A 25,032-nucleotide genomic window follows, 5' to 3' on the forward strand; every position below is an offset into this window, starting at 1 on the left:
AGTAACGGCAACGCGCCATTCGCTTTTTCACGTCTTTCGCGCTGTTATTTGCGTCATTCGCAAATTTACTGTGCATTGACTTTGCATGTAATCTAGTCGCGCGAATAATTCGCAACGCTTTTGGTGTCAACGCAGCATAATGTTTCAGAGGGGCCAAACTGCACCAACCACATTGTGAAGTGAAACTTGACGTTGAGAATTCAACCAAAAAAACACCTTGGTAAGGTTTAGGAAAAGATAAATGTTTAGAAAAACAAAACAAGTATGCTTATTATGTAATTTGATGTGAAAGTAAAGTGAAGTATGCAAGTTACAAAAACAAAAGTATGATGAAATAAGTTTACTCAAAACAGACACATACGGTACAGCTGTCTCCAGGGTGAAAGTCCTGTGTTCGTTTGACCCATCCAACCACACAGAGACCTCCCTATGTGGAATAAGTTGCTTTTGAAACGACAACTCATAATTGCAACTGGAGGTTGATGTCGTCTTCTCGTGTTCATACTTGTGGGTGTAGCGGGCCTCGTTCTAACCCACATCAATGAGGCTGATAAGCATTGACAAGGCCCATTCAATCGGCTGGTAACATTCAAAACGGGTGAGAAAGATCCGTCTGTTCATCATCATCGGTGTCAGAGGGTGAGACCGTTGGAAACGGACATCATTAAAAACAAAAACATCCACACGTCTCCACGTCTCTACATCATCATACCAGTACATGGCACTAAAAACTGTTGATGGCGTATTTATATATATGCCACCCTATTTCTCACCCCTCTAACCTCTCTCCTACTCGGACTTGTCTTGCTCTCCCTCTCGATGTGACATTTTGGCCAACGCTGTATCTACATGACAGAAGCTGGAGTGCAGCAGCGTTGGATCATGGCTCAGACTACATCGGCTGCAGCAGCATGTCAAAAGCAGCCATGAGCAGCGGAATGCATCCAGCCAGACGCTGTGGGGCCAACTGACAGCCAGGAGTGGAGGGGGTGAGGTAATAGTTATCCTTGCAGTTTACAGGAAAAAAAACAACACTGAATTGGTCCTTGACATTTCAACACAACCCTTACTTTTCGCTAATTGTAGTTATGGTGGCACGGTAAGTCTTGCCTGAAAGGAAAGACGATTAAACATACTGTATATATTAGTTTTTAGTGACAGTAGCAGGGGGGCTTGAAGATGGTCGTCCAACTTTTTGGTTCAAACTGAAATAACTTGACAACCATTGTACAGGCATTCATGGTCCCCAGAGGATGACACGACATACTTTGGTGATACCCTCACTTTTTTATTTATTTTTTATCTAGCGCCACCAGCAGGACAGGATTTCCTCTTATTTAGTGGAATGTCTCAACATCTGTCAAACGGATTGGCTCAAACCTTTGCCCAGGTTTTCCAGACGAACCCTAATGAGTAAGATGATGAATGAGATTTCCTTTAACATTAAATAAGCACACACTTGCTTGTGTAGAGTAGTACAGAGGTAGCCCCTTTGTCTTCATTTATTTATAATATGTTCAACAGTCTTACTTTTACCATTCGTTTTTTTTGTAAGGACTTACAAAAGTGTTCTTATTACCCGTAAGTTTAAACGTTGATTACAGTGTGATATCGCAATTGTAAAAACATGATTTTGCTTAAAGGGTAAGAGAAATCCCCCTCTAAAAATGTGTGTGTGTGTGTGTGTGTGTGTGTGTGTGTGTGTGTGTGTGTGAGAGAGAGAGAGAGAGAGTGTGTGTGTGTGTGTGTGTGTGTGAGAGAGAGTGTGTCGAAGAGTGTGCAGATTCGCCTCACCTCCCTCGTGAAGTAATACTGAATCGGACAGTTCATGATAGCTGCTTAATAGCAGCTCAGCTCACCTCCCCTCTCTTGGCGCTGATGTGTGCAGGTGACAGTAATGATCCGGGAGGATGATGACATGGAGTGAGGAGACTGGAGCAAATGAAGGAAGGAAGAAAAAGAGTCCCCGACTCAGTTATTTAGAGTGAAACTGGCAGAGGAAATTATGAGATGGGCTGCCGGGGAAGACGGCGTATGGATTTTTATTACTGCACCTTATATTAGTGTGGCTTTACTGCTGTGTGCACTGGCTGGCCTCCTTTTGAGCAGAAAGCTCCTGTAACTTGTTTTATTGCTCCCGACCATGTCACTTTGTGTGAACGTTATCGCCACCCCTTCCGTTGTTATGTTGCAGGGTTTCCAGCTGCTACGCCGCAGCATAAAAGCTGCCCAGAGATATTATTATTTAACAAACAATGTGAGATTACTTGTGAAATTTCCCTCCCCCTCCTCCCCCCTTTGTGAGAGTGAGAAAAAACATGTCAGATCCCTTTCACCGGTCTACAAATTACACCACGAAGCACAAATACCTCTTAGACAGGTGTTGTTTTTAAACGCATGTACGCGGCCTGGGCCCCGAGGAAGCTCATTACAACGAGGAGAAGAAACAAGAAATGGAAATCGCCAAAGGCCTTTTGTGCAGAGTGTTTGAGAAAGACTTAAACCGGCATTGATGTCATATCAAACTTGTCCTTGCGCTCAGCACCAGCCAAGTTTAATTAGTGCTGTAATTAATGGAACTTGCTTTCACTTTGAGCTGCATGTGAGCTATGTAGTTATGAAGTTAAAATAAATCTTCCAAGAGAGGAAACTCATCTCCTATTTTCTCATTTGCCGTTGAAACAGAAGCGCCTAAATAGTTGTGTTTTTCGTCGTTACGGTATGAAAAACCAAACACCGGTACTTCAGCCGTCACCTGTGAGTCATCCAGGTTTTGATTCACTTTTTCGTTACCTCGAACACAGATGCCTCTTGCACTTCCACTTGTCGAAGAGATGGAGAACAAACAAAAAACGGATGAGGAGGAAACGATTGGGTGTGTTTCATCAGCGTGGACGACGGAGTGGACGCCCTCTCTCCAGCTCCCTCTCCTTCTTTGCTTCCCATAGATTCATCATGTGTTGCCAGACCTGGTTTGTGTGGCGGACTAGGAGGTAACTGGAGCGATGAAGGCTGAGGGAGAACAGGGCGACTAGTTCATCATGTTAGCCCAGTTAGATGAAAGCAGAGCGATTAAATCCTTCCGTCCCTTTCGCACCGACGTTCCTTCCTCTTCCCTCTTACCTAGTGTCAACGTTTTACATCATAATAATAGATTTCATTTTTAAACGCACTTTTCTTTCAAAAGAAACTCAGTGCCACAGAGCCAATATATAGTAAAACAAATCAAAACATAGTTAAAACATGATTAAAGCAACCCCTAATAATTAATAAAATACAAATTAATAGCTGACAATGAATCAAAACAAGGTAAAAAAAAAACGCCTTCCTGAAAAAAAGGTTTTTAGGCCAGTCTTAAAAGAGTTCAGTGTCTGAGTTGTTGCCCTTAGGTAGGGTGACCAGACGTCCTCTTTTTCCCGGACATGTCCACTTTTCCAGACCTAAAAAATGCGTCCGGCAGGGATTCCAAAAACATCCAGGATTTTGCCTCGTTGGATATTTGTGTTTCTCTGGGTCTTTCACAAACTAGTTATTACGCCCTTACAAGTTTTGGAATCGGTATCTCCCTTACATTCCACCTTCTTGCGCGAGCTCTGACTGTAGAGAGAACTGTCATTGGTCGACCGATCTCAGTGTTGCCAGATGCACGATAATTATCCTCCAAATAGATCATTTTGAGCCTTTGGTACGATACTTCGCCATTTCCAGTCTGGCAACACTGAGCACCTTGCCACCTCCACTAGTTGCATTGTTTACAACAGCACATGACATCTGCAGCCATGCCGAAACGTAAATGTAAGTTCACGGACGAACTAAAAAAAAAATACCCACGTTTTCGCCTCACCGTGATGCTTCGGAAGCTGAGTGCATGACATGCAGAGCAGGCACTTACGTTCTAAGTTCTTAATAAAATATTGTATTTTATTCTTAATAAAATAAAACTTATTCTTAATATGTGGCCATATTAAGAATTTATTATTTAGAATTTTTTATTTGTTATCATTATTGCTTCAATATATGGACAAGACATTAAAGAAGCACTGGACTAAATGCCATAGTCCACACATAGTTGCACTTTGCAATTTTGTTAAAGTTCAATAAACAGATGTTCATACAGTCATTTGTGTCATTTCATTTGTGACATTTGTATGCATTCACATATATTCATATGTGGCATGCTATACACTACTATGATCAATGTGTCTTTGAGCTCTTCTTTTGTTTAGTGTGTGACAATTTTGCATGACATGTTATCATTTATTTACATCATTACTGTTGTATGCTGACTTTTGAGAGTTTATCAAAAAATGGAGTCCTACAGTGATGGCCAAATGTCAACAGGCACCGGCCATCTGTTGTTATGGCTCTGGTGCTGAGGTGAAGTGCACTGTGGGACAGTGTGTGTGTGTGGGGGGGGGGGGGGGTTTACAGTACGGCTTCAAAGACGCAACAAACTGGACTCTGGTTTGATGGAGATTAATCATTGAAGCTCACGTTTCAACAAAAAGAACATTTCGGAACCGCCATAGGAATATAGTAACAACTGGCTTGTATACGCACGCATGCACGCACGCACGCACGCACACACACACACACACACACACAGGCACCCAGCATCATTTTGAACTTTTGATTGTAAAAGTCATTTTAATTGCAGAGAAGTTAATATACCATAGCCTTGCATGCGAGCCCCATACAAGACTCCTTATCAGCAGCAAATTGCCTCAAAGGGACATTCCTTTGGAAAAGCTCCTCCCACACTGTCCGTGAAATTGCAACCAGCCAGACCTGGATGGTAACAATATTAAGAGGTTTTGTATGACATATGCCGAGACAGACGAATATCGTTCGCATATGGTGCTCGGACTGAAATTCACACTCACACCCGAACACCAGAGGAAGGTTATTATTATTATCCTAATAATTTTGCTGGTCCCTTGATTTTTCATCCATTATTCAATATAGACCCTTGCTAAAGACAAGATGGAGGGATGGACAGAAATGTGGTTCAGAGGTTGCGTGATGCTGGTGCAGCTGGGCCAATGGCGCGGAAGTAGCGCGTGCCGTGGGATTTCCTCCCGGGGAAGGAAGCTCTTGCAGGATCGGGAAATCCTGTGTTCACAGAGTCTGGGAAATCCAATCTCACGTGTGGCGTGGGTTCAGCCTTCAGATCATTGATCTGCTTTGTGTGTGTTGACATTGAAGGTACCCGCACGGTCGGTGAGGTTTTTCTGTATTTTCTCTCCATTCCATTATATATACACAATCTATTAGCTTGTTCTATATATGAGTGATTAAAAAAATACACGTACAGTATCAAGACCGCTGGCAGTCGAAAACTCCAATTATATCACAAGACAGCTGTAATCATTTCCAAAATTCAAAATAAAAACTGCATGTTCAGTGAATTTGACAAAAAGTGTATTGGATGAGAATTACTTATTTAAATACTTCCTCAACCCCTGTCAATAATAAAAATCGTAAAGTGACTGGTAATAATAGATCAAGATGGAATTTGTATCGCCGGGTCCGTCAAAATGATGTTCAACGAAAACGTTTAACAAAACCACTGATATGGATGGAAGGATGGACGGATTGTTGAATATATGGATGGATGAATGAATGGTTCAATGGATGGATGGACTGATTGTTGAATGGATGGATGGACTGATTGTTGGATGGATGGATGGATGGATGGACAGATGTTGAATATATGGATGAATGGATAAGAGATAAGATAATCCTTTATTAGTCCCTCAGTGGGGAAATTGCAGGCTGGACTGATTATTGAATGGATGGATGGATGTTTGGATGATGAATGGATGGACGGACGGATTATTGAATAGATGACTGAGAAGGAGATGGAAGAAATGGTCACATTTAAACTTCATGTATTAATTGAGATTAAGGCAAATCCATTATGGTTGTTGACAATAAAAATATTGACGACTGTATATTTTTTTATGGCGTTTGAACATCCTGTAAAGTCCATGTTAGCCGTAACCCCACGAGTATGATCACTTATTAGTGCAAATGATTTCAGGAGCTTTGGTCTGTCGTTCTGCTCATTTATACGCAGATAACTTTGATATTCAGCGAGTGGCGCGTTGTGTATTGATGATTTGATTACTGCTGCATTTCCATTGACTGGCTGTCGTGCAGTACGGCTTCTGTAATGAGAGGACACCTACTGTGGCTTACACAGATACATTCACTTCATTGCCTCGGGTTCATTGGAGGCTTGTTTCCCTGCATCAACAGGATGCAATAATTCTGGCTTGATTGAAAATATCAATTTGACTGTATATTTTGGATAGTGTGCTGCTGTGCGGCTGCCATGTAGACTGCACAGAGAGAATGGATGTTCTAGTGCAGGCAGTTTGGATAAAGACAACTACTACTACACAATAGGCATTTGGATCTCCCACAACCATTTGGGGACAACGGTACAGGCTGAAAGTACACCAGGGACATAGATTATCTTTATTAAGCTGTTATTGACCATAAAATGTAATTTGCACACCAAGGAGCAACATGAATTAACATAAGTTTTGATGTGGAGTCATGTTTCCTGGTCACCGGGTCACTCTCCTTTTTGCTCCGTTTTTTTTTCCCAGCATCAGAGGAGGAACCGCTCTTTAGCAGCAAAACAGCTGTGCATTACATTTGTCAGTCTTCTGATTTATTCTCATGTTTAAATGAACTATCCTTTGAATTAATGTGGGAGAGTGGGTTACCCATACGGTTCCATTAAGTTATACAAACCCTTAATTTCACAGGTAACAAATGGCATGATATGTGATCTGGTCAATAACGTAACCTGGCCTAAACCTCAGCAGGCATGTCACATCTGCAACTACAAGCTACTTCAGTCTCTTGGAATCAGTCCCTTGGAATAAGATTGATAAAGGGGAAGTGGAATTCCTTTTTGATGAGACATTTAAACTCTAAACAGTGCTGTGACCACAAAGAACATGGATAAAAGCTGCAGATAATTTTTCTTCTCGACATTTCGTAGCCGAGAGCAAACCCTTGCGTGGCTTCTTGCTATTGTGTCCGTAACTCTGTCCAGACCGTATAAGAAAAGCCCAAGGCCAGCCAAATTGGACAGTTGATTCAGACACACACACACACACACACACACACACACACACACACACACACACACACATACACACCATCTCTGTCTCCCTCTACCTCTTTCTCTCAGGTTAATGAAATGTGACCGTTCTGACAGGAGAGACTTGCTCAGAAAAGCCACTGAGGAGCAGATTACACACTCCATATTTCCAAATGAAACACATACGTACATACGTACATTCAGGCGTCCAGGAATACCTCGACTCAGTTGCTCTATCTGATGGCGTTAGTCCTCGGGAGTGTGTTTATTTCAGTGGCTTATGGAAATGTTCTCCCACCTCCAACACTACATCTGGTCCCTTGTTACCACTCCCCTTCTTCCCTCTGATCTGTATCCAGATGACATTCCTGGCTGTCCAGCTTCATCACAGTCCCATGATGAATGAGGCGGCCTCATTTACATAATAAACCGTTGGAGCTTGACGTGGAGACGGAGACGCAAAAATGAAAGGAAACCCATTCGAACTCTGGATGCCCTTCTGAACTCTGGGAGACTCTTTAAAAAAAATGTTTGTGCTTGAAAAAAGGCATATTCAGGGTACAGTTCATTAAACTATGTAAAGATATGTATATGGGAAATTTAGTTTAGCATCCTTAGATACTGTAAGATAAGTGAGTTAACAGTATGACTTCTGGTTTAATTTGTTTACAAATACCTTTTTAAATTTGTGAAATATATTGCCCACATTTGAAGATTAATTCCTGATGGGGTTGACCAAGTTTGTTTATCCCATCTTGCCAACTTAGTACCATTTGCCATGAAATCTTATATGCGTATGTGTGGTCCACAGAAAATTATTGTCAACAAGAGTAACCAGCAATGCTAACTGCTCGGCACGGCTGTGGTTAGAAACAGTTTTACTGTATCAGTATGCTAAACAAAGAGCAATGCTAACATGCTGTTGTTTAGCAGGCATACTCATTCGATACCAAGATGTGCTAACACACATAGTTTAATGTGTTAACGTTTGCATTTTGGACCTGGTTATGCCTGATTTCTTGACAATCCATCCAATAGTTGTTGAGATTTCACACACAAAAAAAAAAACTCATCATGGTGCTAGAGGAAAAGTCAGGGTATAACCTCTGGGAACAATGATTGTTTATACAAAATGACATGACAATCCATCAAATAGTTATTGAGATCTTTGCCCCTGGCCCAAAGTGGTGAACCAGCCAAAAGAGAAACATTGCAACCCTCGATCCAAATTGTTTGGGTAAAATAAACTGTGGGGACCCTCTGACCTTTTGTCTAGCACCAGCATTAAGTCAGATTTCCCCCATTGATCGGTGCATGGTTCATGAGAAGATATCTTCAAAAACAAAAGCCATTTGCAGTGTATATTCATGACTTCCAGAGCATGAATCCCCATGTTTTGGGTTTTCATGTGAGCTAGCACCACTATCAGACAAAAGACTTGTACATAGGAAATATCAAAATCTAACAGGCCATGCAATGAACATAACAGCTCTCGGGGTTGCCGCCAGCCCGTTTTACCATAAAATAAAATAATCTATATCTCTGAATTGGTCTGTTGCAGTGGCAAATGCTATCATAATAATAATAAGGAAGTTAGCAAATCAGAGCTCTTTAAATCGACACAAGAACATATACGTTGACCAGATCTGGTAGTCATGGCTCAGTTGGAACAGTCACCGCAGGGGTTTTGGAGTGAGTTTTAGCTTGCTGCTTAACAGGCCAGATGTAACCAATAAACAGTACATCGGTTTCAGGGTTAGTTGCGATTTGTAGCACACAGGAAACTGGTTTGTGGGTGAGTTTGGCCAGTTTGTATTTGGGAGAAGGAGCACTACACAGCAAACCATTTTTCCAGTATGTTTCAGCCTGTAGCATGTGGGCCTGTCATTTTACAGAAATTGTGGTCTGCAACATTTGAAATAGCCTCATATTAGCCTACTTTTTTTTTCAAACATAAAGATGACAACATACAGTAGTTATACGGCCCTAAAATGTTCTGATGCTATAATGTTGGATTTACATCACAATGTTTCTGATGAATAGGCAGGGCTCTCAAGTGTCACGCATTGAGCGTGACTGTCACGCATTTCGATCCTCCCTCCCGCCACACATCGTATTTCTCACGCTGAAAAAAAACTCTAGGCTATTTAATGTGCCGCAGCGCACAAACATGACCTGGTCGCACTGCCCTCACCATGGAGGAATCAAGCACGTCTCCCCCGAATCCCCTGGACTCATCAGCCAATCAAAAAAAAGAAATGGGCTACACGAATAGCCAATCAGAAAAACGTATCTGTTGTATCTGGGTGAAATGTAATCCAGCAACCACTGAAAATAAAGCTCACAATAATATGGGGAGGAGGGGAGCTGGTCTTAGCATACGGCATGGGCGAGGGCGCGGCCGGGGGGAGGGGAAGGGTAGGAGGAGGAGGAGGAGGAGGAGGATGATATGTCACTCTCACCTGTCTTAAAAACTTGAGAGCCCTGAATAGGTGTCTAGATTAAGAGGAAAGACCATATCAAGTGTAGGTGCCATAACTTACCACCATGGTACGGTCCTGCTGGTTGAACCTGTGCATCGGAGGGGCTGATAGCGGGTTCTGTGAGAGGATTTAGCAAGCTAACAGGTAAGAAAATACCTCGACTGACAAAAAACACATCTGAAGCCAACAATTGGTTACTTTGCAGTGAGCTAAGCCAAGTGACTTGGGTCACTGGTTAGCTTATGAAAGCAGCATAGATTTCCAGTCTCAGCTTGGCTTGGCCAGCTAGTAACAAATACGCATTCAAAAGACCGTCTGCTCTTCCAAGATGCGCGGGATGGAAACCCGTCCGATTAAACTGGAATGGCCGCCCGATGGGCTTTCAATCATGTCAAAGGGATGCAAACGCCTTCATCTGTTCGCCTCTCACAATCAAGAGCAATTGGCCTGTTTTCATTGGATGAGGTGACACAGAGGAAGTATGCTCACGTGATCAGTTTGTTTGCTCTCAACTTTCGATATGTCAAAGTGAGTAGTTTGTATGCACCTAATTGACATCTGGTGTACTTGGGACACATTCCTTTCCTCTCTCTGTATTGTGTGTTTCTTTGAATCTATTTGTGTCCGATGATGTATGTGTATCTGTGTGTATCAATGTATCTGTTGTATGTATCTGGCAGGTGAACAGGCTGCCCGTCAGCTGCAATTAGCAGGGAGCAGCTGTACATCTTTTTCGAGGTCAGAGGTTTTGTACGAACACCCACGATGTCAGGACACCTTATTAGGACTGTCCCGGTAACGAAGGAATCCAAAAGAGACTCCGTTCGGACAGATGTCTTGACAAAACTAACAAATTAGATCTTGGAAAGTTGTCCGCCGTTATAAAGGTTTGAACAAATGCACGACTGACAAAAGGTTGGCAAAAGGTATTTTTTTCTTTTCTTTGAAAGACGGTTTTCAAAAAATAAAGTAAGTGGCTCAGCAAGAGAGTGAGTGTCGTCTGTCTGTGTGTGTTTTGATTGTGTGGGTGAAGAAAAAAAAAGCATGTCCAGTGTTAGTTTTGCCTGCCAATATGTTTCGCCCCTTGAGAGGGATCGATTGCGGTGATCGTCTTTTTCCCAATTCCTGTGACAGCCACCAGCTTATATTACTCAATCCTCTCATGTGAATAATTTGCAATATTTTTTGTTTGGAAGTGAAATATTTCAAGAAGTGTCTGATTTCCATGGGGCTTGGTAGAGACCAGTGGCGGTGCGTCAATAGAGGGCGCTAGGGCGCCGCCCCTCTTAAAATGTTGCGATTAAAGACAAAAAAGAAGAAGAAAAAAATATATATGTATATTGTCAAAAAACATTATATACCAAATGATTTAAATAAGAAATATACTGTGTTGGCGCGCTAAATGTGTGTGGGAGAGCGTAAGCCCCTGTCAACAACCACTTAAATGTGACCAAATACAATATATCGCCGTTCATCATCACTGAGAAAAGCCCCACCCGCTGTCGGGGTGCCGGCCAAATGTGAGTCTATGGGTACATCCCAAGTCTCTAAATTGTCGTTTCCTTGCTCCTCGATCGGAAGTGGTTCTGCGTCACCATCTTGACGGCCGTCCCAAAGCTCTTATTCTGCTCGGAGGAGCGAGGGTCGAGGAGTGAGGAGGGAAATCGGAGGGAAATCGGAGGAGCCATGATCGAGGAGCCCTGAAAGCAAGCTTCCAGGAAGTGTTTTAACGCTGGACACGCCCCCTTGCTATTCATCTGTTATGTGATTGGACGCTGCAGCTGAGCGGACTGATCGCAACTTGTTTTGTATGTTAAAATGCCTTTAAACAGTTCGACAGTGGATTGATGACGGTGATGTTGACAGAGGCGAGTTGAAGAATAAATAATCCATCAGTACCAAAAGAACCACAAGGCGTTGTTGTATTTCCTGGAGGGAGTGATGACTTTTATTATTTATGTAATTAAAATCAGAGAGAGCTGGAGAGAGGAAACGCTTGTTTACACGTAATGAAGAGAAACTATATTTATATTGTGGGTTATTTTATAATGATGTCACAATCAGAATTTCAAAACATACCAACGTAAATAATAAATAAATAAATAAGACGCATTCCGCCGGTAGAAATCAATCCTGCGCGTATAAGCAGGACATATCACAGTATATAAATACTCAATGCAGTTTATTAAACGGTAACAGACGACAGAGAAAACATCTCCACTCTGACACTCATGACAACTTAGTAGTTTAACACCATTAAATTAACTGAAAACATTTGTATCAATATTTTAAGTGCATTTGTATTGGAATGTTCGCTAAAGACTCTCCGAACAAAACACCGTCAGCTGTTAAAGCTGATCAGCTGTCAGTCACCGCAGTCATCATAAACCGACGTTGCTTCACGTGATGCTTCAGAGGAAAGGACGTCTCATGTCTATTAAAACATATTTCCTCGCGTCTTCTCTCCCTGCTTGGTTTCCTTGTGTCTCTCTATGCATCCCTGGTGGGAGCAGTGGCGGTTCTATATGTAATTACGCCCCGGGCGAGACCTCCCTCCGAGCGCCCCCCAGCCGGGTAAAAGATAAATAGAAAAAAGTCGGAAAAATATTTTATTTTGAAAAAAGACCGGATACATCCGTCTGTGCGTAGCCTCAAACGTAACATCTTGACACATGTTAAGAGGTTCCTTACGTTACCCCAAAAGTGAAACTTAAAAGTCCGTTACAACTCTGTGTTGTGGATTGAAATCAAGGCAGAGGATACTGAGATCGCCAAAAAAGCTCTGAAACCCTGCCTCCATTTCAACATCCTGTCTTTGTAAAGCGGGTTTTAATGAAGTTACAGAGTGACATAAAGGTTTAAGGTACGGAGTAGAGTCAGTAGACTGGACATAAACAACAGACGTCGGGGCTCGGTCTTTTTCTCCCGTCACCCCGAGACGGACCGGCTCGTAGCAGAGAAACAAGCTCAGGGCTCCATTAATGCAGCGTCACGGTGAGTTGTATCTTTATGCACTTTATAATTGTATTCATGCCGGTCGTATTACGTCATATTTATTACGTCATATTTATTACGTCATATTTATTACGTCATATTTATTACGTTATATTTTTCGTCTACACCGTGAAGGCCGGTCCGTGAAAATATTGTCTGACACAAAACCAGTCCGTGGCTCAAAAAAGGTTGGGTACCACTGCATTAGAGTACGGCTCCATTGCCCACAGTGGATCCCCCCGCCGCGCCGAGGAAGCGCCGGGCTATGAAGGAAGATGAGCCTGGAAGGATTGCTGCAGAGTTGAGTGTCAAAATCAGCAGATGCCTGTGTTAGAGTTCAAGGTTGTATCTTTCCCACAGCAGAAGGGTGGATATCATATCAGACTATAACTGTATCTAAAATACCAATTCAACCCCCAATATGTGTGTGTGTGTGTGTGTGTGTGTGTGTGTGTGTGTGTGTGTGTGTGTGCGTGTGTGTGCCAGGATAGAGCATCAAGGTGACTCCTGCCTTTTGTCTATGTTGATGAGCCACCAAGACACACAAAACAAAGTTTTTTGTCAACTCTGATTGTTGGCTTTTGTCTGTAGTATGAAGCCTGTTCGTAGTAAATATTTCCCCACAACTTATCTGTCTGTCTCTGTCTCTCTCTATATATTTATCTGTAGGTTTGTGACACCATACTTAGACACAGCAGGGAACGCTTTGCCTTCAAAGACCACCTTACCAGTGCCACCTTACTGCAGGGCTATTTAAACCGTGCCGCCCAACTGCGCCCCCCCCAAAAAAAATTCACCAACCACTGGTAGAGACATTCATGGTATCCAGAGGAAGAAGCCTACCAACTTTGGGGATCCATGTCTTTCACCACCATGAGGTTGATACTGTAGCTTTTATAAATATTTTAGTTGCTATTGGATGGATTGCAATTGCGCCACTCGCAAGTTGAAGATGACACATATCCAGTTAAATATCTTACCATCTCATGATCCACTGACTTTTCCTCCAGTGCCACCATGAGGTTGACATTTGAGTCCAATGTCCATTCAAAATATTGGATGGATTGCCATGAAATTTGGTACAGACATCTGTGTCCCCGAAGCACAATGAACTGGAATGACTTTGTCAAACCCCGGACTATTTATCTCGACAAATCTAAATGTTTCAAGTACTTTGGTTGACGACCAGATACTAACTTGGTAACCTGCTTTCCATCGCGCCTCGGGTGGCCAAGCAGGGTGGGATGCGTCTTAATCCCTCCCACCAGGAATGCATGGAGAGACGCATGGAAACCATGCGCGGAGAGAAGAGGCGAGGAAATATGTTTTAAGAGACATGAGACGTCCTTAGCTCTGAAGTGTCCCGTGAAGCGACGTCTGTTTATGATGACTGCAGCACTGATCACAGCTGGATCAACTGTCAGTCTGCTTTAACAGCTGGAGAGACTTATGACAGAGTTTGTGTCTGTAAACATCATCAGTGTAACGGAGTTGTTTTCTGGTCAGTTTTTAGCAAACATTCCAATAAAAATGCACTTAAAATATTGATAATAAATGATCGTATAATGTTTTCAGTTGATGGTGTTAAACTACTACTTATATTAATAAAGACATCAGTGTCAGAGTGTAGATGTTTTCTCTGTAGTCTGTTACCCGTTAAACAAACTGCATTGAGTATTATTTTTATACTGTGTTCTGTGTCCTGCTTAATGTGCGGAATGTGTCTTATTTATTAATTATTTATGTCAGGTTTTTTTTTATTATTATGATTGTGACATCAATAACCCACAGTATGATTATGGTTCCTCTTCTACACTGGAATTATTTGTATAGACTCAATGTTTCAGGTTAAACTTAAATGCAATAACTCATCAAACCGACACTCAGGAACGATCAGCCTCACATGACTGAATGAAAGGACGATACATGTTGTAAAAAATGTTTCAACTAGATGGTAAATCAGAAAACAAATCTAATAGTTTGAGTTTAATCTGTGATCGTCTCTTGTATGAAACTCCAGCGATCAGTCTGCTCAGCTGCAGCGTCCAATAAATAACAGATGAATAATGAGGGGGCGTGTCCAGCGTTAAAACACTTCCTGGAAGCCTGCACTCGGGGCTCCTCGATCATGGCTCCTCAGAGCAGAATACTGGCCGTTTCTCAATACCAAGTACGCTAAGTACAGCCTTGGGAGTCCAGACTCCCAAGGACGGGAGGACGCAGGACGGTCTTTCTGCAATTGGGGCAGCAGCTGACTTGATGACGTCACCACCTCAGCTGTTGTTGTCATGAGTTCACTCTGATTCTTCACTGTAAAGTATTTTTCAAGCAATTTTTCAGCATTTTTCAAGTCAAACAAATATGACAACCCTGCTTTTTTTGTTTTTTTTGGTTTCACAGACATACACATATCATTGTATATATATTGTATGTATGTATAAATATATATATATTTTATATACATATATATACACAGATACACATATCATTGTATGTATATGTATAAATATATACATATATTATATATATATGTTTATAAATATACATATTATATATATATATATATATCCCTGTATATGTATTGTGTTTATAAATATGTATATATATGTATATATACATACTTATATATTTATATAGAGACACATATCCTTGTATATATATATTGTGTTTGTAAATATGTATTTTATATACATACTTATATATTTATATAGATATACATATAATTGTATATATATGTTTATAAAAATGTATTTTATATATATATATATACAGTTATATATTTATATAGAAACACATATAGTTGCAAACAATTTGGTCAAAAGTAATAAGACACCGCTGCACCGTTATAAATCTTAACCTTTCCCTCAGTCAAACTGATTTAAAGTGACTGTGAAAAAATAATTAAATAACAAAGTTTGCTCGTTAGATTCTCAAAACCGAATTATATCTCATGTTTTATCGATACTGAGACATCGGAGCCAGCGGATCATTTCAAAAAGTCCAGCCGAGATCAGGCTGCTGTCTGCAGGCTGCAGAGTGCTGACCACCGGTGCTGACGGGGCTCAGCGGTCAAATCGTCATCGTATCTTTTTAACCCTTGTGTTGTCTTGGGGTCAAAATGACCCGTGTACGAGTGTATATGTATGTGTGTTGATGGGTCATTTTGACCCCAAGACAACACAAGGGTTAAGTAAGCTGATTCTTGACAAACCGACCACAGATTTGATGCTTAAACAACTAACTTCTCGCCTGAAAACATCCTAAAATTACATTTTGTGACTCAACAACGGTAGTATTCATAGAATGTCAACTTTCAGTGAGTTTTCTCATCCGCCATTGTTTGCTGGTCCGAAATGCATTCTGGGATATTGGCCGTCTCAAGTACGCTCAAGTCTGCTCTGATGCATCCCCGGTAAAATGGGAGGATCAAGTCACATCCGGGCAATTTCACCGTGCTTGGCGAGAAGCGGACTTTTGAATTGGAAAAGTACTTGGGCTGCTACTGATGACGTTTCACGAGTCAACAAGAACACAAGTACAGAGAAGAACGCATATTGATAAACGACCAAGAGCTTTGGGACGGCCGTCAAGATGGCGACGCAGAACCACTTCCGGTTCAATCGAGGAGCGAGGAAACAACAATTTAGAGACTTGGGATGTACCCAGTGTCCACAGGGAAAGTCTGCAGCTGCTGCTGCTTCTTCTTCTTCAGTTTGAATGGCGGATCGCAACCAAGACTAGGTGCATACCGCCACTACTACTACTACTACTACTACTACTACTACTGTACCGGAGTGTACAGATTCAGGGTGCTGCTGCTGCTCCTTGTCCCTGTGAGGAATCACTCGTACAGAACCGCCTAGCGGGCCACCATGTAGTTTAACTAGCTTTTCTACCACAGAGAAACAGAGGTGAAATCTGATTGGACAAGGCAAGGCAAGGCAAGTTTATTTGTATAGCACATTTCAACAACAAGGCGATTCAAAGTGCTTCACATAAAACCATTAAAAGCATCAAAACATAATGCAGATTTAAAAACAGTTAAGAAAACATTAAAACAAAAAATAAAAGTTGAAAAAGCAAAATAAAAAATAAAAGTTGAATAAAAGTTGCAGTGCAGTTTAAGAAATAAAATGCAGTAGTGAGATGCAGTAATTGAATCTGGTTCAATTAAAGGCAACAGCAAACAGAAAAGTCTTCAATGTGGACTTAAAGGAGCTGAGGGTCTCAGCAGACCTTGTTCCAGATATGCGGAGCAGAAAAGCTGAACGCTGCTTCTCCATGTTTAGTTCTGACTCTTGGAACAGAAAGTAGACCCGTCCCAGACGACCTGAGTGGCCGGGATGGTTCATAAGGTAGCAGCAGATCACAAACATACTTAGGCCCTAAACCATTCAGTGATTTATAAACCAGCAGCAGGATTTTAAAGTCAATTCTTTGTTTGACAGGGAGCCAGTGCAAAGACCTCAGAACTGGAGTGATGTGATCCACTTTCCTGGTCTTAGTGAGGACTCGAGCTGCAGCGTTCTGAATCAGCTGCAGCTTTCTGATTGACTTTTTACAGAGGCCTGTGAACACACCGTTACAGTAGTCAAGTCTACTGAAGATAAATGCATGGACAAGTTTCTCCAAATCCTGTTGAGACATAAGTTCTCTAACTCTTGATATATTCTTCAGGTGATAGTAGGCTGATTTTGTAATTGTCTTGATATGGCTGTTCAGGTTGAGGTCTGAATCCATAACTACACCTAGATTTCTAGCTTGGTTTGAGGTTTTTAACATTAGTGATTGAAGCTGAGCGCTGACTTTCAATCGTTCATCCTTGGGACCAAAAACCATTACTTCTGTTTTATCTTGATTTAATTGAAGAACATTCTGGCACATCCAGTTATTGATTTCTTCAATGCATTTAGCCAGCCCTTGTATGGGACTACAGTCCCCTGGTGATATAGTTATGTTGAGTTGTGTGTCATCTGCATAATTATGATAACACACTTTGTTGTTTTTCATAATCTGAGCCAATGGAAGCATGTAGATGTTGAATAGAAGAGGCCCCAGTATTGAACCTTGGGGAACACCACATGTCATCCTAGTCAGCTCTGATGTGTAATTAGCTACTGACACAAAGTATTGTCGGTCCTTCAAGTAGGATTCAAACCAGTTAAGTGCTGCGCCAGAGAGTCCAACCCAGACTTTCAGTCTGTCTAGTAGTATGTCATGATCAACGTTTCTGGTCATTTTGAACAATAAAAAAAAGAACAGCACACACACACACACACACACACACACACACACACACACACACACACACACACACACACACACACACACAGATTTATGTGAAAACAGATATACACACACACACTAAGCCAATGCCCCCAAACCTTTATTTTTTTTAACTACTTATCTGGTAGTTTTGATGTCACTTTCCACACTTGGGCAATATGGGGCCGTCGCAATACAGCAATTTAAAAACTTTCTATGGGTTTAGCTAATAGTCGCACAGGCTCCAGAGCGGGGCCCCGCACAGCCCTGCCTCACCCCAGGGACAGCGGCTCATCCCGGGGTGGACACGCTAAGACCCCCCGCCCAGTGGGAACAGCAGGGAGTTGACACTGACGGAGGTGGAGGGCGCTCAAAGAGAAAACCAAGATGAAAGGCAAAGAGGGAAGCACTGAGGGCCCCGTTTGTTTCTCTGCTCCGTCTCTCTTCCTCTTTATTTTATTCTCCTCACTCCTATTCTTCATCTTGCCCCTCCAGTCTCTACTCCTTCCTCTTTTTCTTCTTCTTCATCTTCTGCCTCCATGTCATTGCAGGCATATCATTTATGAAGTGTTGAAAATGTTCCTCTTCAAGCTGCTCTGCTCCGTAACCAAGGTTACCAACATGTGAATAAGTATATTTTTTTTTGTTAGGTGGCCTAGCAGGAATGGAAACGCTTCAGAGTCGCAGCTTTGTATAGTCTGGAGTCTTCTGTTTAACATATTTCAATTAAAAGTGATTTTTTGTTTATAAATGACTGATATTGTAGTCGATCCTCTTCAGGCTACCATACCACAAAGTGCATTGTATTACTGTATTGTTTTGGCATGTGGACTAAAATAAACTGACATGCTCATTTTCTTCTATTTATCATTTGGCAGATAAATAGAAAAGCGAGACGAGAGGCGTCGTTCACCTCTCGGATGCTGGTGTGTGTGTGTGTGTGTGTGTGTGTGTGTGTGTGTGTGTGTGTGTGTGTGTGTGTGTGTGTGTGTGTGTGTGTCTCATCTGTTGTTGAGACCAGGGTCTGTATGAAATTAGATTTGTGTCTTTATTACGCAAACAAAAAAACATGTTTTGAGAGCAAATTTCTGGTTTGTAACTAGGATTTCTGGCTACAATTAAAAAACATTTGCTCTCAAAATAAAAACCTTTGCTCTCAAAATAAAACCCTGTGCTCTCAAAAAAACCAGCTGCGCTCTCAATCCCAAAAGTTACGAGTTGGATGTAGTGGGCGGGGCATACGCTGCTGAATGAGGGAGGAGTTTCTATTGGTGGGCTTGACTGGGCTCTTGGCACACACACACACTAGTGGTTGAGTGGTTCTCAAACTTTTTCTGTCACGCCCCACTTTGGAGGAAGAACAATGTTCGGGCCCCAACAAAATTGGAACAAAATGGTCCAACTTTTTGTGACTCCTACATCCGTGATTTTTCAAATAATAGAATAAAGAAAATGTGTAACCTCATCCACCGTACCTACCCCAGTCGGAGAAAACCAAACTCATAGGGTTTATTTTAAATTGTATCATACATGCGTAGCTAACCTTAGCTAACGTAGTCATGTATCAGGTGCATGTAATGTCAGCCACTGTGGGCTAACGTTACATGCAGGCAGAATGTGGGGCTTCATGTCAACACAGCAGCCATCTATGTCGTTCTTTAAAAAAAGAGAAGTGCAGCTACATTTAAAATAATGTTGACGAACAGAGCAATATAATGTCAACTTACCTCCGTGTCCAAAATACCTCACGTAACCTCCCGTTAGTGTGTGTGTGTGTACCAGGAGCCCAGTCGAGCCCACCAATAGAAACTCCTGCCTCATTCAGCAGCGCATGCCCCGCCCACTACGTCCAAAACTCATCTCGTAACTTTTGGGATTAAGAGCGCAGGTTGTTTTTTTTGAGAGCACAGGGTTTTTTTGAAAGCGCAGGTTTTTATTTTGAGAGCGAAGGTTTTAATTTTGAGAGCAAAGATTTTTTAATTGTAGCCAGAAATTCTAGTTATAGCGTAATAAAGACACAAATCTAACTTAATAGGTCCGGCCATATCCCTAAGACGCCGATAGGGAATACTTAAAACAGGAATTTTCATGTATATTTTTTTAACATTCATGGTATTGTACCGTTTTCTGCAGCGTGTAGACCCCACGCCACACAGATGCATCATCACTTGTTGCAAATGAGGATTTGGCTCTCCTCCAGTCCAGAACTGTTGCCCTTACTTCCTGTATTGTCCCTGAAACCCTATTTTGTCAATTAGCTCGTCATTGCTGATGTGAAGTGGGAGGGGCCCAGTTGGGAGAAAAAAAAACATGTCACTTATTTCATAGTGAAGCTGATCAAATCATACCCACGCAGTTCTGGTAGCTGAAGTTTTTTTCGACCGTTAAACTAAATAATACATAAGGATGTTTCCCTCCCCCTAAATTGACTCTTAACTTTGATTGTTGCTTATATAATGTTGTCGGAAAATAGTTCCAATTGGAATTGTGTAGAGATCTGGGGGCCTTTAATGTGCTCAATCCAACATAATATCAGTTGCTATAGCTCTAAACGAGTGCAAGTTTGCTGGCAGGCTGCTCGTCCGGAGAACGAATACCACAAAGTTAAACAGCATATGTGAATAACAACTTCCTGGAGTTCACAGCGACCGCAGAGATCATATTCGACTTGGGCTGAGTTTATTGATTAAATGGAACCCGCATGTCATATTTCAACGTGCCGTCGGTTGAAATGAACTGTTTTTGTCCTTATTTCCATTTTGGTTTGGTTGGAATCTTCCTCTGTTTAGGAAAGTCCTGCGTTTACAGATATCTCATGACAAAAGAACAGCATGTAAAAAGTCATTGTTTGCCCAATATGCTCCTTTATTATATACGACAGTACAACAATTGTTATTGGCAGTGGCAAGAAAGCTATGCTGCGTTGAAAGAAGCACAAATAGGATGTTACATGTCTTGTGCCACCTTTGGGATTTTGAAAAAAACAAATCTGATTATCATCGTCATTGATTCTCCAAAACCGATATTGGAGGGGGGTGGGGCTGGGGGGGGGGGGTGTACTAATCAGGGTTCAATTAAATTGATAGAGGGCAATTGCACACAACTCAACACACACATAAAATGGTAACGCACAGCTTTTTAGTCCCGTAGATAGAGCTTGATCTCAGGGCAGGTCAGAGGTGAGAGATTCTAGAGCCGTTTGGGATCGGCATTTGCTGGATGCGGGTCATCTTTCTACATACACTTGGTCTAGTGGCCCCTATTTGGCGCTCTACATGTCCCTCTAGTGCATTGGTTCTCAAACTGTGGGGCGCGAACCTCTAGTGGGGCGCACAGGTATTATTAAATAATCCTTTATTAATCCCACAGTGGGGGTATTCTCTGCATTTTACCCGTCCTTAGTAATTAAGGAGCAGTGTGCAGCTGTGAAGCACTGAGGCTTCAACATTCAAACTATGGGGAGACCAGAGATCGAACCGGCTACCTTGTGGTTTCAGGACGACCACTCTCTCCATGAACATGATGCTGTTTGTAAAATATTTCTAGAGGAATGCAGCTCACTGCAGCCACTAATACTGATACAACGTGATGGCTCACACATCTGCACTCATTTTGTTTTGCACAGGTTGAACTTATTGTTATTATATTAAAAAGATATTCAGTGCAACTTTGTTTTTATTGTTCTAACAAAGTGATTGCATATGTTACTAGTTTTTGTCTGATGGAGCAATCTGGTTTACTTGAATGGGATTTCCAATTTTCTTTATTCTATTATTTGAAAAAGCATGGATGGTGGAGTCACAAAAAATTGGACCATTTTGTTACAATTTTGTTGAGGCGTGAACATGTTTCTTCCTCCAAAGTTGGGCGTGACAGAAAAGGTTTAAGAACCACTGCTCTAGCGTCAGTTTTAGACGTGCTAGGTAAGGCCCATCGGCGTCAGAATAAACTTCCAACGTGGGTTTACTTAGATTTAACTGGATTTAACTGTTGCGTAACTGGAGTTAATTAAGTGCGTACGTTAAAAGTGCATAAGTTGACTTGGATTCACACGGGACACGGATGCTGGTCTTCTGGATGAGAGTCTTGTGTTGGTTTGACCGTCGGCCCAACCTCCCCTCCGAACCCACCTGACGAGGATGAACTCCATCTTTGAACCCACGCCTGTTGGCCTTACCTGCTAACGGCGCACAGATGGATCTACATTGGAGTTATCTGAAGGCGCTAGATGTCAGGGAACTACCACGTTATTACAGTTCATCCTGTGAGGACCATGAATGTTCAAACTCAATGGATTCCCCTTGAAATAGATTGTTAGATATTGTTTTAATTTGAATACTTCTAGTGTACAAATGGACATGTTTGTCAGATGGTTGTGCAAGAGGAAGGTTAACAGGGGTTAACAATTAAGTTTGAGATGTATCCTGTGAGGACCCTGAATGTCCAAATCTAATAGATTTTCTTGAAATAGTTAATTAGATATGAGTACAATTTAATTATTTCTAGTACAAGTCGTGGAACAGTGGACCAGCTCTTTACCCTTGCAAGACTACTGGAGGGGTCCTGGGAGTTTGCCCAACCAGTCTACATGTGCTTTGTGGACTTGGAGAAGGCTTTCGACCGGGTCCCTCGGGGGTTTTTGTGGGGGGTGCTGCGGGAGTATGGGGTGCCGGACCCGTTGGCACGGGCTATCCGGTCTTTGTACGTCTGCAGTAGGAGCTGTGTTCGTATCCTCGGTAGTAAGTCAGACACGTTCCCGGTGGGTGTTGGCCTCCGCCAGGGCTGCCCTTTATCACCGGTCCTGTTTGTGACCTTCATGGACAGGATATCTAGGCGCAGCCAGGGGGCGGAGAGGATCCGGTTTGGGAGTCTCGGGATCGCCTCTCTGCTGTTCGCGGATGATGTGGTCCTGTTTGCCTCCTCGGATTGTGACCTCCAGCATTCACTGGGGCGTTTTGCAGCCGAGTGTGAAGCGGCAGGGATGAGAGTTAGCGCCTCCAAATCTGAGGCCATGGTGCTCTGCCGGAAACCGGTGGATTGCTCCCTCCAGGTGGGGACAAACTGCCTACCCCAAGCGAAGGAGTTCAAGTATCTCGGGGTCTTGTTCACGAGTGAGGGTAAGGTGGAGCGGGAGATCGACAGACGGATCGGTGCGGCTGCAGCAATAAAACAGGCGCTGTACCGGTCCGTCCTGGTGAAGAGGGAGCTGAGCCGGAAGGCGAAGCTCTCCATTTACTGGTCGGTCTATGTTCCAACCCTCACCTATGGTCACGAACTCTGGGTCGTGACCGAAAGAACGAGATCTCGAATACAAGCGGCCGAAATGAGCTTCCTCCGCAGGGTGGCCGGGCTCACCCTTAGAGATAGGGTAAGGAGCTCGGACATCAGGAGGGAGCTTGGTGTCGAGTCGCTGCTCCTTCGTGTCGAAAGGAGTCAGCTGAGGTGGTTCGGGCATCTAGTCAGGATGCCTCCTGGACGCCTCCCATTAGAGGTTTTCCAGGCACGTCCAACTGGTAGGAGACCCCGGGGAAGACCGAGGACACGCTGGAGGGATTATATCTCCCGGCTGGCCTTGGAACGCCTCGGGATCCCCCAGAATGAGCTGGAAAGTGTTGCGGGTGAGAGGGAAGCCTGGGTCGGCCTGCTGAACCTGCTGCCACCGCGACCCGACCCCGGATAAGCGGTTGATAATGGATGGATGGATGGATAGTACAAGTCGACAAGTTTGGCGGGTATTATGGGAAAGACCAGAAGTTTTCCATAAGGATTAAGATGCATCCTGTGAGGACCCTGAATGTCCATATCTAATGGGTTTCCATTAAAATAGTTGAATCGATATTATTATAATATAACTAGTTTGAGTGTACAAGTGGACATGTTTGGCGGTGCTAAGGGAAAGGTAAAAAATTCAGCATAAAGATTAGGTTGCCTCCTGTGGGGACCATGAGCTGTTAGCCTTCTCCGGGGACATTGTGGATGGTTGTCGGTTGATTGTTAGACAAAAGGTCAACAATCATTAGAGATCGCCCTTCAGGGAACTGTAAATGATCAAATGTAATGGCAGACTGGCTACAGTATCTATGTCCATTCTTCCTTCAGGCACCTACATTTCTCTGTGGACCAGAGGTCCACATAACGCTAAAGGTATGGATCAGAGCCTCCTCTCTGTCAGTGAGGCCCCGTGATCACAGTCGGCTGTAATGTATGAGCCGTGTGTCCGTGCAAACAGTGCTGCTGGTCAGTAGAGGCCCGCAGAGAAGCTTCGCGAGACAAAGTCCGCCACTGGAGAGCCAAGATCACTCACTCTGATAAATTGGGGTCTTCGCTCGAACTGGCCGGCACTAGCAAACATCGTTCATCAGTCACTCATAAGCACTCGCCTTGGGAAGAGTTCATGGGCACACCGCGTTGAGTCGCCCCAACTCTTTATTGCGTACCATGAATAATAGATGCATCATCGTATTGCTTATTATAAATGAATGTATTGGTACTTTTTCTTTTGTGGGCTTCACCCAGGACCTGGTCTTAATTGTGTTTTTCTTTCCCCCTTTATATATTCTAAACAGAGCCTCATTCCTGCCTAACAGGTACGAGCCCTGCTGGGTCGATATGTTTTCATTGGTACTCCGTTAAGAGAGTACACAATTGAGTAATTGGCCCAAACAAGGGGTATTGACAGGAGCAGTATTTTTTTTTTTTGGGGGGGGGTCATGTCATGTGTGCCTCTCTCTCTCAGTCTTCATGCTTTCACAGGGAGCTATGTGTAAACATGGTGATTAATATCTGCTTCTGCACATAGGCTCTACAGCAGTGAAAAAGAAATTGGTTCCCCTCATTGATTCACTTCTGCTCTCCGATCAATGATCATACGCCGTGATGAAAACAAAGTACGTGTGTGTGTGTGTGTGTGTGTGTGAGAGAAAGAAAAGCCTGGGGAAACGTCTTCCCCTAGTGGCCACCAGACCAGCATACATGCATGAAGACTCCTTCCAGGGCCCGGCGTTCCCAAATCCCAAATCTGCCAACCGAAACGAGAATCCCCACCCCCCCCTCAACACCTCCCTTTTTATTAAATGTGAATTATCAGTTCTTCCTTACTTTTGATGAATATCTCCAATTAACTAATTGTTCCTTCTCCGCTAATTTGGATAGTCTTGTAAAGTCTTGAGG

Source organism: Taurulus bubalis (genome assembly GCF_910589615.1).
Source record: "Taurulus bubalis genome assembly, chromosome: 2".
Lineage (NCBI taxonomy): Eukaryota > Metazoa > Chordata > Actinopteri > Perciformes > Cottidae > Taurulus > Taurulus bubalis.